General features: G+C 47.7%; 2 long non-coding RNA genes across 4 annotated transcripts in view; one reads left to right on the top strand and one right to left on the bottom strand.

The window, feature by feature from the left end:
* The window catches only part of LOC123596414, a 280,758-nt gene that overhangs the window by 124,310 nt on the left and 139,612 nt on the right, over positions 1-16,836 (bottom strand). Inside the window, exon 1 of one of the 2 annotated variants that reach the window (XR_006711674.1) lies at positions 2,131-2,278. The exons of the other annotated variant lie outside the window; for it this stretch is intronic. This is a non-coding gene — a long non-coding RNA (uncharacterized LOC123596414). Of the gene's footprint in view, positions 1-2,130; positions 2,279-16,836 lie in introns of those variants that run through there. 2 annotated transcript variants of the gene reach the window in all.
* LOC123596433 lies at positions 4,384-12,558 on the top strand. 2 transcript variants are annotated; one of them, XR_006711676.1, is made up of 2 exons: positions 4,384-4,863; positions 11,787-12,558. It is a non-coding gene; the product is annotated as an uncharacterized LOC123596433 (long non-coding RNA). The 2 variants fall into 2 exon arrangements; XR_006711677.1 differs by having other exon boundaries at positions 11,790-12,558.

Raw genomic sequence — 16,836 nt, forward strand, 5'->3', positions numbered from 1 at the left:
GCCCTCCACGGCAGGGCCACCTCTAATTACATTCTCTCACCTATGGAGCTACTCTCACTGCTCATGCCAAAGGCCTTTGTTCCAATATCCAAGTAGGGTAATATGACATTCAGAAAATCGTCGTACTGTTCCCTGTTTTATAAACAGAATGAAGGCAGCAGAAGGGATGTTTAATTTTGCAGTCAAGATGCCCTCCTCTGATAGCCTATGAAGTATAAAGTCTACTCGAGGGGGCCGAGTCCTGCTGAGAATTCTTAAACCATAAAAAGAATGCATCAGTGTGCACTATCCCTTCTCAATCTCCTCTTCCATCCTGTGTCTACCAATATTATGTTGACTGGAGACTCTACCCAGGTCACGGGTTCTCAGGCCAAAGGGTGGATCAGAATCACCAGGGGAATGTATTAAAAATGTCAATTCCCAGATCCCACCCTCTAGCAATTTGATTTGGGGGATGCAAACCCGGTGTTGAGAAATCTGAATGTTCGGCTGGCGGACCAGTTGATTCTGAAGCAGGAGGTCCAAGGCCACGTTTGCACACTGGCCTGGGTCAAAGTCACCACTTTTTAAATACTCAAGAGGATCCTGCCTTTTTCAGCATTCACAGGATGGATTCTTTTTTTTCCCCCCACTCATACTAAGTACTCAAGGTTAGATGTTGTCTCTAGGCCCCTAAAATATCTAAATGTCTTGCTGAAGCAAACGGTACAGTGTTTTGGATTCCTAGGATGGCTCTTAATTCAGAAATCCTTTTCCAATCCATATGGTGAGCCAGGCTCTGAAGAGAGAGGATGAAAGAAGCAGTCCTTGCCCTCAAAAGCTCATGGGCACATGGGGGAGACGTTCGGTTAAATGAGCAGTTACGGCATGGTATAAGAGTAAGGATTATAGGGGCGCCTGGGTGGCGCAGTCGGTTAAGCGTCCGACTTCAGCCAGGTCACGATCTCGCGGTCCGTGAGTTCGAGCCCCGCGTCGGGCTCTGGGCTGATGGCTCAGAGCCTGGAGCCTGTTTCCGATTCTGTGTCTCCCTCTCTCTCTGCCCCTCCCCCGTTCATGCTCTGTCTCTCTCTGTCCCAAAAATAAAAAAATAAACGTTGAAAAAAAAAATTAAAAAATAAAAAAGAGTAAGGATTATAAAGATAGGCACACGTTGCTGTGCAAAACAGAAGAAGGGGCACGGCCCAAGACAAGAGATCAGGAAGATTTCTCGGAGCAGGTGACATCAGAACAGGGTTTGGGATAAGGAGAAGACATTAACCTAGCCAAGAAGACAGAGAGGGAAAGCACAGAGCCCAGCAGACGCATTACGTGGATCAAACGTCTACAAGGAGTTCGCTATGGCCTGGGTATAGAGGCACTGGAGAAGGGTGAGCAGGGAAGAGGCTGACGGAGTAGAGCAGACATAAACTACACCTAAGAGTTTGGAAATTATTCACCGGCTAACGAGGAGCCATTGCACGTTTCAGTTGTGGATAGAAGATGGGTCAGATGGGGGAAAGACTGGGTGTTTAGATTATTTCCTCACATAGCCAGGCTCAAATACCAAAGCTTAATAACACCAAGTCTGTGGCTTTGGCCCCATATTCCTTTTTCTAAGTAATAAAAAAGTTTAAAGTTTCTATTACACATGGAAATCTGTTGACAATTTTAATCTGATGGCAGGGGCTACGGTGCTGTGACTTAATGACAGAGTCCTCTGCCAGGAGAAACAAAGAAGGTGCTGTTGCTGGCGTGATTCAACTCTGCTTTATTGCCTTATTTCACATACCCTCTTCGTTTTGTTAAATTCGTCTTCTTACAAGCTAGGATCTTCCTGATGGATTCTTCGAGTCAATCTAGGACAATGTATTTTTAGCTCAAAAGTGCGGTTAGCTGCACAGTCCTTCGCAGCCTAAATACCTTCCACTGCAACCCCGGCCTGCCTTCCAGATGCAGCCCCGCCGTGCCCCCCATGCCTGCTGTGCCCCGGTCGCCAGAGTTAGAGCACAGGCCTGCCACACAGCTGCCTAAATCCCTGCATCTGCTCATACGCTTCCCTCCGCCTCCCAATAAGAATGCCCTTCCTCCAGCCTCATTTCCCTTCCACACTTTTCTGATTCTCCAAGCTCAACTGGTTGAGCTTCAACATACCTTGCACCCAGACATGTGTCCTCTGATTGTCTTCTAGAGCTTGGCTTGCATTTGTGCACAGATTTGCAGCGTGAACTCCTTCAGGGACACGCACCGACTTCTGTCAGCTCTGTCTCCCAGCTCAGTGACTACACAGGGCTGAATTACACTGCACAGGGCTGCATTTCTATGTTCCAGAAACTGTGCTCTAATAACCACAACCCACAGGGATGCTCCCACTCATACTAACAGCTAGAGCTGGAGCTACCATTGACAGTTCTACTGAGTGCTTATTATGGACCAGGCACTGAGTTGAGACTTTTCATATACATATTTATATATGTGGATATAAACACACACATATGGACATATATGTATGCATGTATATATGTATGTGTATACATGTTTATATATGTGCATCTATTGTGTATATATAGTTGAGAATATCTGTATGTGTACACAGTCAACTAATCCCATGCAGAGAGTATTCTCATCTCCTTTTTTATTTATTTTATTTTTTTTGTATCTATGTATTTATTCTTGAGAGAGACAGAGACAGCATGAGCAAGGGAGGGGCAGAGAGAGAGGGAGAGAGAGAGAGAGAGAGAGAGAATCCCAAGCAGGCTCCACATTGTCAGCACAGAACCTGCTGTGGGGTTCAAACCCACAAAACCATGAGATCATGACCTGAGCCAAAACTGAGAGTCAGACGCTTCACCGACTGAGCCACCCAGGCACCCCAATCGTCTCCCTTTTAGAGATGATTAAAATGAGTCACGGAGAGGGTAGGTGATGACCACAGAGCAGAGGGGGCCATCCGAAGCGGTCTCCTCCAACAAGGAAGCCCGCACACATACACAAAGCACCTCCTTGCATTGCCGACCCCTACCCCAGGGTGACTCAGATTATGCAGGCCTGAAACCTTCAACTCATCTTCAGCCTTCACTGCACTGCCAGCTCTCAGGGAAGGCTGGGGAGGGTGGGGGAGGGCGTGTGGGGATGAATACCTGCAGAATCTTGTGGACTCGCTGCTTCATGGAAGAAGAAAGAAAGACAAATCAGTGACGGAGGAAGAATCAAGAAAGGTAGGAGAATTTGGGAGACAGCTTCATGGTGCCTGTTGTCAGAAGCATGGCTTGATTCTCGCAGTTTTCTTTTGTTATAAAGTCTCTTTGTTTCTTTTGAGAGAGAAAGAGAGAGAGTGGGAGGGGCAGAGAGAAGGAGAAAGAGAAAATCCCAAGTAGGCTCCATGCTGTCAGAGAAGAACCCCCCGACACGGGGCTTGAACCCACGAACTGTGAGATCATGACCTGAGCTGAAATCAAGAGTTGGACGCTCAACCAACTGAGCCACGCAGGCGCCCGGGTACTTGCTAAGGTTTTAATGTCCACACGCTGACACCCACTTGCTGAATGGCTGTCTCCCATACTGGCCTATAAGCTTGGTGAGGGAAGGAACCATGACGGTCAGGTTCACAGCTGTATTCCCAGCGCTTAGCACAGCATCTAGTAACAACAGTAACAGTAGCCAGTATTTGTGGAGCACCTACGTGTGCCAGGGCATTGTTCTAAACACAATCTCCATACTCCCTTGTCTAGTCTTCACAAAACCTTATGACATAGGTAGTAGTAATTCCATTTAATAGGTGAGGAAACTGAACCCTTTGAGAGGCTGCACAGCTTACCTGTGCCACACACACAAGTCAGGGCTGGATATGAAGACAGATGGTATGACCCTGGAACCGCTTTTAACCTTCACGTTGTACCTCCCCATGTTATAGGAATCGGCCACATAAAAAGGATCCACTGAATAAACCGTGACTAAAGGAGAAACAGTCAATAGGGGCAGAGCTGGAGAAGGGCAAAGAAGCATAGGAATGGAAAAGGGTCTTTGGATTTGGCAGGTAAAAGGGTGCTGTTGGCCTTCAAGAGGGCACGGTGGAGTCCTCCCTCTGTCCCGAGGAAGGCCGGAGCACCCAAGGTGAGGGTCTCTGCTGGGTTGGTCTTTGGATCCTCAATACCTAGCATGTGCCTGGCACCTGCTTTGCACTCCGGAAAGTCTGCTATGGCAGGTGGCCCCGGCCCCCTGACCCTGGCTCCCTTCCCACGTGTCCCACTACCCCCATTTATGAGCAAAGGACATAACAAGAGTTGAAGCTACTGGGAATAACAAAGTTATATTCTTGGGCCTGCAGGGTCGTCAAAGAGAGGAAATGTTGAAGACAGCAACCCAAAACTCTCAGTTTATAACTTTGAACTGGGGATGGGGGAGGGGTGGCGGGGGGACTGGCTTTCATTGGCTGTAGCTACCACATCAAAAATAAGTAACACATGAGAACTGCAACCACATGAAGGAAGACAGCACCAACCTCAGTGAGCCTCAATACCGAAGAAGCTTCTTGTTAGAAATGAAGCCTCCCAAATGAAAAACAAGCACCGTCTTTCTTGAAGGTCTAAATCACTTCAAAAGAGACTCACAAGCCCGGCTTAGATGAGTACCCCACCCCACTTCCTTGCCGGCTTCTTCCACCACACTTTGCAGGAACTAGACCCCACTGAGCAGCAGGTCAGGGGCGGGAGGGAGTGGGGGAGAGGGAGGACCCAGCTGCTCTCTGCACGTTACTGTGATTTGCATATTACAGGACCTGGACTCAGATGGTGAGTAGGGGGGTGTTGCCATGCTCCGTATCTGTGTGGCCAGCCAGCTGGACCACTGGGCTCAGCCACACTCAGCTTCGGGAGGATGCAGATCTCCGTGAGTAGCACCGACATCTATTACCCCAGAAAGAAATTTGATATTGGGCCTAACGGGTTTTCTGTGTGTTCCTTTCTGACCATGGAGAGACCTCCCACGAAGACCAGATATATCCATAGGAAGGTCACATCTCTTGTAGGGAAAATGTGATCCCAGCACAACCCCGCTTCCTGGTGGCAGAGAGTTCAAGGAAAGCACCAGAAACAAGGCAAGCTAGCAAAGAGCCAGCTCGCCGGAAGCTCAGTATGTTGGCACTAATGAAAGCAGGCCGTGTATAGGCGGCACAAATCGAGAGAGCATTTCAAAGTCACTCACACTTGGCATTCGAGAGCATTTTGGTGCTTATATTTAACTGTGGGTGTGTTTGGTATTTCTGTAATTTACAACACATGAGGCCACAATGTGAGAACCCGAGGCGGTAGGAGGCAAAGAGCCGTCCAGTTTTCCCATCCGGCTCCTGCTCCATTAGCGCTTGCCCAGGACTCGATGTTGGGGGGTGATGGCCCAGATTCCCAGCTGATGAAAAGCAGCCCAGGCTTCTGCTTTCAGGGAGCAGTCTTGGCTGAGCTCAGCAGTCTCCTGCTTTCTACCAAGAAGGAAAGGAGCAAGGAACCAATGGACTAGCTCAAAAGCCCTTCTTTCCTTGGAGTGAGCCAGTGCAGAGGAGAAGCTATGGCTGAGACCGGGAGAGGGTTGGAAACCCCCTGCAGCCCCATGCAAAGTGGGTCCATGAAAAGGGCAAAGGCTGGAGGCCTCCCTTGCTTTCTGTGTACATAGCACTCTGCCCAGAAGAGGTAGTCGAGCCGGGCAGCCCCGAAATGCTGGCCAGTGACAGGGGGAACCTCTCCCCCAGGGGAGGGCTCAGCGTGCTACTAAGGATGCTCCCTTCAAGTGAGAGGGAAGGAGGGTACGTACAGAATTGAAATGTAGGACACTTGCGAAGCATTTTGCTCACTTCTGGAAATTTCAGGGTAGACTGGGCCGGCTAACACAGCATAAGTGAAATGTATATGTTTGTGTGCAGAGGGGTAGGGGGATTAGAGAGAAAAGCAAAAAAAGGAAAATAAGTAAAATAGCAGATGTTCGTTTACACAAACACATGAAGATATATAAGTAAGTGAAATTGATTGCTTAAGACAGTAGTTTCCCAAGATCAGTGCCCCTATTAATGGCAGAAGGGGACAAATTGCCACTCCTCCATAGTGAATTACAGATGGGAAGACAAGGAAGGACAGTGTCCAAATGTATCTTATGTATCATAGAAATACATGTGTGACATACATTTGTCAGTTTAATGAGGACAAATGTCCTTTCCTGGTAAAGATGGTCATCGTGGCCTTTATTTTTTGAAATGATGGTAAAAGTAGACGAGAATTATCTTTTTTTTTTTAACTTTTTTTTTTTTTTATTTATTTTTGAGACAGAGATAGAGCATGAACGGGGGAGGGTCAGAGAGAGAGAGGGAGACACAGAATCGGAAGCAGGCTCCAGGCTCTGAGTCATCGGCCCAGAGCCCGACGCAGGGCTCGAACTCACAGACCGCGAGATCATGACCTGAGCAGAAGTCGGACGCTTAACCGACTGAGCCACCCGGGCGCCCCAATGAGAATTATCTTTTAACCAACTTACTTGGCCAAAATTAAAAAGGTGATAACCTTGCAACCAATCCTGTATTATTTTTTCCCCCTAACTTCACTTGTCTGTGAAATGAAATGTCCAGGAACCGCTACCCTAAGACATGGAAGTACTATATAACTTCTTTTTAAATTTCAAGACTCTTGGACAGATGCAGAGTTCTTGTAAGTACTTTTTCCTTTTGACAGTTACCACCATATAGGTTACAGGGAAGGCTGACATTTAGACGGGCACACTGTGTGCCAGCAATCACACCAGACTCCTTCTTGTAATTCAGGTCATTAAGCTCACACGACATAATTGTATGGTGGATATTATTTAATTCAAACAGGAATTTTATAACTGGAACAAAACCGCATGGTGGTGAAGTCAGGATTCCCGTCTGACTTGCAAGCCCATGCTGTCTCCTATTCCATGGCCTTGGTTATGACTGAGAGGCACACGTCACTGGGCCTGAAAGAGTATCATCTCCTCGGGTATCATCTCCCCCGGCCTCTAATTTCACAAAAGAGGAGACCAAGCAACAGTGAGGTTAGGTGACTTCTGGCCCAAGGCTTGCTCCGCGAACCCGGCAATGGATCTAAGCTGCAACTCAGCGGGTCAACTCCCAGCCCTGAGCTCTCTCTCTCCGTGGTCCCCATTGCTTTCACAAGCACCACTGGGTGCCCCCTGCCGACCCACAGGCCCTCACCACAGTGGGGAAGAGACAGCTACCCTCCGTGCCACCCAGACCCAGGCTAAGAGCAGTGGACACCTTCCAGAGCCCACGGGCTCTGGATGTGACTCCAAGCCCGCCCAGGAGGCTCACCCCGCACAGCTGTTGCAAGGGGAAGATGCTGGAAGCCAAGTGGTTCCCTGTCAGTGGCCTCCACCCAGCTCAGGCCATGCCCCAAGGAATGGGGGCCACAGGGACAAAGGGGCATTGTATGTGGGAGAGAGAGGGGGACTGGGGAGGAATGCGCTGGGCAATTTCTTCCTCTCATTGAGCCGGCCTCACCCAGCTGTCTTGTGGTGACAAGAAGGAACCTCCGGATAGGGGCTGCACACCCACTGTATATGACAGGAGACCCAAGCTGATTGATTGAGTTATTAGATTTCCCCAAAGGATGAAGAGCTTCATTTAGCCCGCATTGTGTCACTTGATACAATGCCCCTGAGTATACAGACACTGCCTTATCACATTCCCTTTGATTCCCTCCAAATGGAGACATTTAAAAAGAGTCCGATAACATTTTTCTGAAAGAAGCTCCCACCTCCTCTTTTTTTTTTTTTCCCCCGAAGAAGAGGCCTAGAATCATTTGTCTCCAAAAGGGGGCCCTCCTAAAGAAGCTGCCAGAGGAGCAAAAACCATTTTAATAGCATCTTCTCTTTGCTGAATTGTGTCTTCATTTTACACTGCGGCTTTATTCTCTGCCCCTTTGACACAGCCAGCTGCCTTTCACATTCCAGCTCAGAAACAGGCTAGCTTCAGGCTGTAACAGGCACCAGCTTCCAAAGCCCTTTCTCTGGATGACTCACGTTAGCCTGTGTGAGCCTGCGAGCCCACAGCGGCAATTCCTAGACCTTTGTTTCCTCTGCGAGAGGTACATTTGTGTATGCGCAACCCCAAGTGCGAAAACAATGTCTACCCAAGTACCCTGCTTTACAATGGAGTGAAATGATTAATTACACAGTGGAATGTCTGCTTCATATCTCATTCAGGTTCATCCTGTTATCAACTCAGCAGACAGAGGAAGTGACATCATGCGCCCCGGCTCCCCTTTGAAGCTGGAGGTGCCTACTGAGACTTGGTATGCCGTGCTGTACCCTAGGCAGGAAGCATCATGCTTGGCCTTTCTGTTAAACTGTTTTAGAAAAAAAAAGAAAAATAGGTTGGGCCATCAGTTTCTTAACTGGGATTTTGCATCCCGTTGCTCAAATGGTGAAGAAAAAAAAAAAAGGCCTTTTGTGAGCTCTGCTCTCAGCCAGGAAGGTTACAAAAGAGAGGAGATATGTTCTCCCAAGTGTCTTGAAATTTAAATCCTTCTGTACAAAGCACAAATATGCGGGGGGGGGGGGGGGGGGGGGGAATGCTCAACTGAGCAGGCTTTCATGGAACCAGTGAAGCAAATCTGTCCAACACTAGTTACCCGTGTCTCTCTTTGCCCGAGGATTCCAAACCCCCCGGTCCGTTTGCTGCCTGCTTCTCCATGCCTGTGCAAACGTGTTTTATAAGCTGGTTATCTCGGGTTTTTGTCCGTGAGTGACGGCTCTGGGAACTCTCAGCGTGGATCTGAACAGCATGCAAAATCATTTTACTTTTAAGACAAAAGACATTAGCTTCCTGTAGCTTTCCTAGCCATCTCTATCTCTCTTCCCTTCCCATCCTCCTTTCCCTCCTCCTCTTCCCCTCCCCACGGCACCAAATAAAATGCTTAGGAAATGAAGGGCACAGCTGCCCTTTCTTCCCATTAAAACAATCGAGAATGATGGTGAATTTAATATGTTTGATTAGAGAAACTCCAATTTGGTGCACTTGAATCAGCCGCCTTTGTCTTCGGCTCCAATGGCCCGATTTCAGTGGAATGTCCTCTGCTGTCCACGGCCAGCTCACTGGAGCTGCGAGAAAATTCAGCCTCTGAAAGCATTTGCCTGGCAAGCTCGGCGACCGGGTATTTATGCTGTGGAAGATGCCAGGGCCACTTCGTACTAATCAGAGGGAGCACCTCTTCATTAAATCATGGTCACTTACTGGTGACCCTTAGGGTTGTAATCCCTGGGGCCTGGGGGGCCTCTTTAGCAATGTTAATTTTTCATGGATGTTACTGCTTTTTTTAGTGGGTATTCGCCATTAAAATTCCAGCCTGAATCCTGTACAAACAGCCCAGGAGATTCTGGTGCTCTGCTCTCATAGAAGAAATTCAGAGACTAATCATCAAATTTACATGTGGAGTCCCTTTTATCCAAAGAACAAGTATACGCCTAATAGAAAATAAGAAAATGTGTCATAATTTCCCCACAAGGTATTATTAAGAGAGTCTGAAATACTGCCCAAGCAGCCCCAGCCTTGGAAGGTGCTTGGAAAGGAATTGATCTCATGGGGAGTTTCCAGGTTTGGAGAATGCTGCTTATTTGCACTTAAAGTTTATGGAGATTTTTATGAAGGGCTCTCATTAAATATTCTAAATAAATGTATGCTCAACAAATATGTACATCAGTGAATTAAGGGTGAGAATTTAAATTACTCTCAAAAACGTAGTACAACTCTGTGGGGTTCGGAGAGGTTTCTTGAATATGTTCCCTACCATTGCCAAAGTCAGAGGTGGCACGTGGGATGGACCAGGTCACGGGAACTGTTGAGTTCATTTGCCACTCTTTTATGAAGAGAAAGTCCCACCTCTCCTGGTATCTACCCCAAATCGACCGCCTAGCGGAGAGCCCAACGACTTCTCCACCCGGACTCCATGGTAGGCAACCAAAGCTGGGGACCAGAGCCAAGCTAGAAATAGCATCCAGGTCTCTGGGTTCCAGCAACCGTGCCCAGCCTGTGAGTCAGCCTGTCAACAACATTGACAAGGTACGCACAGGGCCCTGCGAGGCTCAGGGAGAGCGGCTCAGGAAGGAGGACACCCCGTCCTTGCATCGTGCCAAGTCCCCGGGGCTGGGTAGGTGGGGTGTTAGAGGTGAACGCTTCGCTCCGAGACCAACATGTGCACCATCGGCTTTTCGGGGCCTGCAAGCCTGAGAACTCTGAGGAGGCCTGGGCATGCCTTGGCTCCACATTCCAAGGCCCTCTGGTCTCGGGCACGAAGAACGAGCGTGGCCTTCCGGCAGGACCAGTTTCCCAAGAGCGGCACCGGCTGCCAGGCTCGGAGCCACGTCAGGGAAGGCCCCTAGGAGAAAGTTCTGGGCTGGTTGGTGCGGGTGAGCCCCACGCTCCTCCACAGGAGCCCAGCACTTTCTCAAACAGAACTGGGCAGCCAAGACCCACGCGGAAGCCGCCAAGACGAATGAGTTAACTTTGGTTGCAAAAACACAACCGAGGGCTGCGTTTTGCCTCCCTTTTAAGTGTAAAAGTCAAGTTTTAAGATGCCTATTGTATAAGAATTAATATGAAAGGAATTTTATATCCTACTCTGGCATTGTGTTATAATCATGGAATGCTCTCCCCGCCCAATCTGGCTCGCTGGCCCCTGGACCGTGCCAACAATTATTCAGTTCCTCAGCGTGTGAGTGTCGCTGTGGGGACAGCCTCCAGAGACTGAACGAAAGAGGCCATGAGCGCTCCAAGCTGGAAAGAAGGGCATGAGCCCCCAGCACAGGGCTGTGCCTCTATGCTCACACCCTGACACACCTCCCTAGCCGGCTAGTCCTCGCCTTCTTTCTGAACACTCCAGGGGACCTGCATGGGAAGTGTAATACATCAACAACTGCAGCTGTATGAACACATTGTCTTTGATGCAACGCACAATGGGTTCCAGAAAAGGAAAACAAAATACTCTTTAAACAGTGTGCTGCATTCTGTGTGGAAATTGAGAGTCCGGGGCAAAGGGTTTTCCTTGGAGAACCAGAATGGGGGTGGGGGGGTGGGGCTTGTTTCTGCATTTTTACTTGGCTTGGTAACCAGAGCTCATTCCCCTGAGCGTAAAGATTTGACCGGGACTCCGCAGAATTTACCATTTCAGAAAGGAAGTTCTGAACCAGCAAGGGAAAATCAAATGCGTTTGTAAGTCATCAAGTGTCTGAAAGATTCTTCAGGAGGAAACGGCAACAGGTTCTTTTCCATCATCCCTCAAAAGGGAGTAGGAAGAAACGAACTTCAGATGTCGGACGAGGGATTCGGGTTAGACATGAGGAGACTTTTCCAGACTGAGGAATGCTCGGCACTGGAATAGGTCACTGAAAGAGGATGTTGAAACATGGCTGAAGAGTGAATGTGTCTGGCTTTTTATGTGTGGGGAGGAGTAGAACCCTGAAATGCCAGGGAGCCCCTGGCTGCTTCGGCGGTGATAACAGCATTTTGTATTGTTTGGAAATTCCTGGTTGTTAGGCTCCTGTTGTTACATCTTTTCCTCAGATCAACTCCCTCAGAATGGCCCTATTTGGAGGGAGAGCACTGTGTTTTCATTTCCTTTTGACCAATTCGAGTCTCACCGGGCTCTTTCTAATCTGCACTTAGGAAATGCCTCCCGGGGTCACCTCTTCCTTTCCTGCCCGTGGCGCAGAACCATAAATTCCGAGTGTTGAACAATGGCCATTGAAGGTGTGTCTGGTTGAGTTAGCTTTGTTTTCCTTTTCCTTTTTCTGAGTAGAATTCATTCAACTACATGCATGTTTTCAACAACCGGGCCAGTCCTCCTCCACACGAGGATGATGTCAGCAAACCCAGGAAGCTTTCAGAGCCAAGAAAGCCTCAGACCCAGGAGGAAGCAGTTATGGATCTCCGTGGCTAAAGTGTTCTGTGTCCGCAGGATGTGAGCGGGGAAAGGGTTCCTGCCTAAGAATGCACAGAGCGGGTGAAATCAGGAGTGACTGCCGCTGGCCACAGCCGGCCGGGATATCAACTTCTTGAAAGCAAAATCGGCTACAAAAGAAACAAAACAAAACATGGCGACCCATTTTCTGAGGTACTTGAGGGGCACAAGTTAAACAGAACCAGTCGTCATTGCCCCCCCTGGCACAAAACCAAATAAAAAGAAAGCAAAACCGTACTTCCTTGGAGTGCACCCCTGGCCGGAACCCCCCACCCAAATCTGTTCTGTCCGGTGCTTGTGCCCAAGCGCCAGCACCCTCCTTTTTCAATAGTCACCCACAGACTCCCAAACCCAGCCCTAGAGCAATCAAACCCTCAAAGCCATCCTAGACATCTCCCAATGTCCTCCCTCTACAATGTCCCTCCTTCCTTCTCCATCACCAAAGATCACTACCGAAGTATCTACAACCGCTCGGATGCAGACAAACCAACCTGAAAGTGCATACCCACGCTCCTTCCCTTATCGGTGATGTTCTACCATAATCCCATTAAATTTACAAATAGAAAAGTTGTTTCAATAAATGTAAATATTTAAGCTTTCATACATACATCCGCATAGCTTTTTGTATTATTGACACAGTGTTATATACAAGAAAGGAAGGAATTATTTACCTTAGTATATTGATCCATATTAGCGACTGGTAATGTTGAATTAGGTACCCCACAAATGGAATAGTTGAACACAGAAGCAGTGTCATACTCAACTAAGTATCTTTACTGCCTGGTAGAGTTCCTGTTTCACGGTAGTTGATAAATGCTAGCAGCTGAATGCATGCACATATAATTTCCAAGCCTCAAGCGGTAGAAAACCATCAGAGAATTCCAAGAAGGTGAGCAGAAAGAAGGTATGGTATGTTAGGGTTACTGGTAAGAAGACAGCTTTGTAGGTGGATAGATAAGTAGGATTTGGGCCCAAAGACCTGGAGCAAACCCAGGCAAAAAAATTCACTGTGAATTTACCTGTATTGTTCAGTGCCTGTATTGCCAGATGTACATGATAAGAAAAACTCACCCAGACACTGCCTAGGATAAGGAGACCCAGGGTAGCTGAAACAGGAGGATACATAGCAACACAGAGTAGCTGGATGGGTGAGCAGCTCACAGAATGTGATCTTCTCTCACACCCTTTTTCTCATAATTGTACCCCCTTTGGGACAAAGGGAATTCTTCTGGGGCTAAGGCTATAGGCAGAGGGAGGAGGAAAGCACGTGTGTGCCCCATACAACCATACAGGTGCCTGCGGGTGCCTGTTTGACCGACTAGAGCACCTACGGAGAGAACTGGCCTCATGTTCATTATTAGAAGTACTACTGTTACAGTTAGTATCGTCCCAGTGCCCAGCACTCTGTGGTGTATCTAGTAATTGAAATGAATGATAACCATAGAGAAGTGCTTAGTACAAATAGTTCCAAAAGCGAGAGGGGAAAGAAAAATATGGATGGATACAGAAAAAAACAAAAGAAGAGCTCCATTAGATTTATAGACTTTTACCAGTGTTAATAAGAAATTGATGGTGTGGTGTTGGATGCTTCGTTTAGGGCATACTTGATATATATTAAAGACATGTACACCTTGCTTCCAGCAACTTTCTTCCAAAGCCAAATGAGTATAACTGGAACAACTGAAATATATACCGAAATTTAGAAGTACATTGAAATGTATAAATTATTTAAAAAGATCGTTAAGAATGCCCATGGCCATTCCTACAGCGCCCAAAACCTTTCTGACTGAAAGGCAATAACAGTGTCTTTGGCCATTGACACTTCTATGTTCCGGGGGTGGGGGGGTGGGCAAGACTCGAAAAGCAGCCAGACTATACACTGGCTTCAAACAACACGCAGAGATAGCATTTATACGGGACAGAACGTGAGGGAACGAGACAGGATGAGCAAAGGGTACAGATAGGATTGTGTCTCCGTAGAATGTCTGAGGTTTACCACCATCGCATCGCCTGGATCCCCAGCAAGCTGATAACAACGAGCCCTTAATGCGTTCGCCGCCTCTGACTTGTGTCGGCACAGCATGCAATCGTCTAAATGATACCACAACAATGCTAGAGCACACATTAAGCACTTATTGTAATAGCTGGACTGCTGAGCAGGAGCCGTGGAAGGAGACAGAGCAGGAAACACTAAAGGTGTCTTTGACCGCATGTGCACATTCCTATTAAGTCACAGTGTGGGCTGCACTGGACTACGGAGTGACCACAGCAGGGGAACCAATGTACCTAACGCTGCTGGTGGAATCTCTCTATTTTCAGGTTAAAAACGTATTAGACCAAGAGTGAGCCCTAGAGTAAATGATAGTCTTTGGCTGATAGATACCAACATAGGGTCAACGATTGTAACCAATGAACCACTATGAGCTACTATGTAGATAGTAGGAGAGGAGATTTATCAGACATCTCTGTACCTTCTACCCAATTTGGCTGTGAACTTAAAACTACTTTAAAAAATAAAGTCTACTTATAAATTGAGAAAGTTCAAAAGGAAGGAGAGGTTGTTATAATCCCTGCAGTAAATTCAGTGATCTTACTTATCAATCAGCTTCATTCAGCAAACAGCCTGAAATCACATATTGTCAAACGCAGACAGTTTTCTAGGTCAGAAATCTGGTACAGGTCTCGGCAGACAAAAGTCACGGTGTCAGTGGGCTTCATTCCCTTTGGGGGCTCTAGAAGAGAATTCATTTCCTACTCATTCAGGCTGTTGGCAGAATCTCTAGCCGTTGTAGGCCTGAGGTCCCCGTTTTCTTCATGGCTGTAAACTGAGAAAGGCTTCCAGCTTCTAGAAGGTCACCATATTCCTTCACCCATGGTCCCTTTCCTCCATCCTCAAAACCAGCAACAGTGGGTTGAGTGGTCATGCATGCCATGTCTCTCCAAACCACTATCTTGCCTCCTCTTTACTTTATTTTTATTTTTTTTTTAATTTTTTTAATGTTTTTATTTATTTTTGAGACAGAGAGAGACAGAGCATGAGCAGGGGAGGGGCAGAGAGACAGGGAGACACAGAATCCGAAGCAGGTTCCAGGCTCCGAGCTGTCAGCACAGAGCCTGACGCGGGGCTCGAACCCACAGACTGTGAGATCATGACCTGAGCTGAAGTCGGACGTTTAACCGACTGAGCCACCCAGGTGCCCCGCCTCCTCTTTACTTGAAAAACTCATGTGACCAGATTGGGCCCATCTGGATAATCTCCCCAACTCAAGGTCCATACTTTAGTCACAACTGCAAAGTCTCTTTGCCAAGTAAGATAGCATATTCACAGGTGCCAAGGACTGGAGCAGGCAATTCTTTGGGAGACCAGTATTCTGCCTACCACGCTCTCCTGGCCTTATTAATATGTGGCCCTGTGTCCATAATGCTTCTAGAACTACCTTCACTGAAGTCGTCTTGAACACAAATGCTCAGTCAACTCCACCATGCGACCATTCTGCAGTGTTTGACATTGACGTGACCTATTTCTTGAAGCACTTGGCTTCTGCTCGCCGCAATACCACCTGCTGCTCTCCTCCTAACCCTTGGGCCATCCCTTATAACCCTTCATTCGTCTGCTTCTTTCCCTGAGTAGTGCAACTTCACCCATACATCTCAGGACTGTCTCCAGCTCTCCTTAGCCTTGGTTCTGAATCATAACTGCCTTCTGAGCAGCTTTGCTTGAGGGACCTATAGGTTCCTTTCCATCCCAAACCTGACCACTTCCTCTCTCTGCATTATATACCCCGTTATGAAAGCACCAAACCCTACTCTTCCGTGACTGCTCCTGTCCTTATTCTCTCCTCCTTCTGCCTCTCCCTCACACCCTCAACCCAGTCAGTCATCATGTCCTGTCTGTCCTAACTCCTGCGTCTCTCTTGAATCCACCCTATCCTCTCTCTTTCTGCTGTCACTGGGAAAGTTCAGGCCCCCAATATCAGTCCCTAGATTCTTTCCCAGCCTCCCATCCTTGTGCCCTATCCCACCCACTCCTAGCAGTTCTTCACAGTGTCACTAAACATACATATGATCTTGTCATCACTCTGTTTAAAAGCATTGGTTGCTGCCCACTGCTGAAGAGCACCCGGTCCGGACTATGGTAGACACACACGCACAGGCACGCACACACACACACACACACACACACACACCCTCCCACCAAGCCTCAAACCGAGTGCCAGGCTTATCACCCTGACTGCCCTTCTCCTCCTTGCTATTCGTATCCCCAGAGCGGTCTGCAGACCAGCAGCAGCAGCATCACCTGGGAGCGTGTTAGAAACACAGAAGTTCAGGCCCCACCTCAAATCTACTTAATCGGAATCCGTGTTTTGGTGAGATCCCTATTCAAATTCTAGGCACATTACAGTTTGAGAGACATCACTCTAGGGCTGTGCTCTCCAGAGCGGTAACCTTTTGAGTACGAACAGATCTTTTAGAAATTCTCTTTATTTTCGTGTGTAATCTCCTCCATCTTAATTTGGATTTTTGCACATGTTTAATGAATCACTAACCATTTCAGCTAATCATCCCTACCTCTCACGTCCCCGGGCTTTTGCTTACACTATTTCCTCTGCCTAGAATCATCTGCCCTCTCTCCACTGACTGAAACTAGCTTCTGAACTCTCCAGTGTCACCTTCTCCCAACAACCTTCCCTCAAATAGGTCATTGCTCCCACCCCACACCCTTATAAACATTCATATTGAATTGTTTCTGTTTGCAGGTTCATCTTCCCCATCAACTACTGAGCTGCACAAGGATGAAAACCATGCCATCTCTATCTCTGTGTCCCCAGGGGACAGCAGTCCTACCTCTTAGCTAAGTAAATGAATATCTAACTTGAAAAACGTC

This window comes from Leopardus geoffroyi, chromosome A1 (assembly GCF_018350155.1).
Source record: "Leopardus geoffroyi isolate Oge1 chromosome A1, O.geoffroyi_Oge1_pat1.0, whole genome shotgun sequence".
NCBI lineage: Eukaryota > Metazoa > Chordata > Mammalia > Carnivora > Felidae > Leopardus > Leopardus geoffroyi.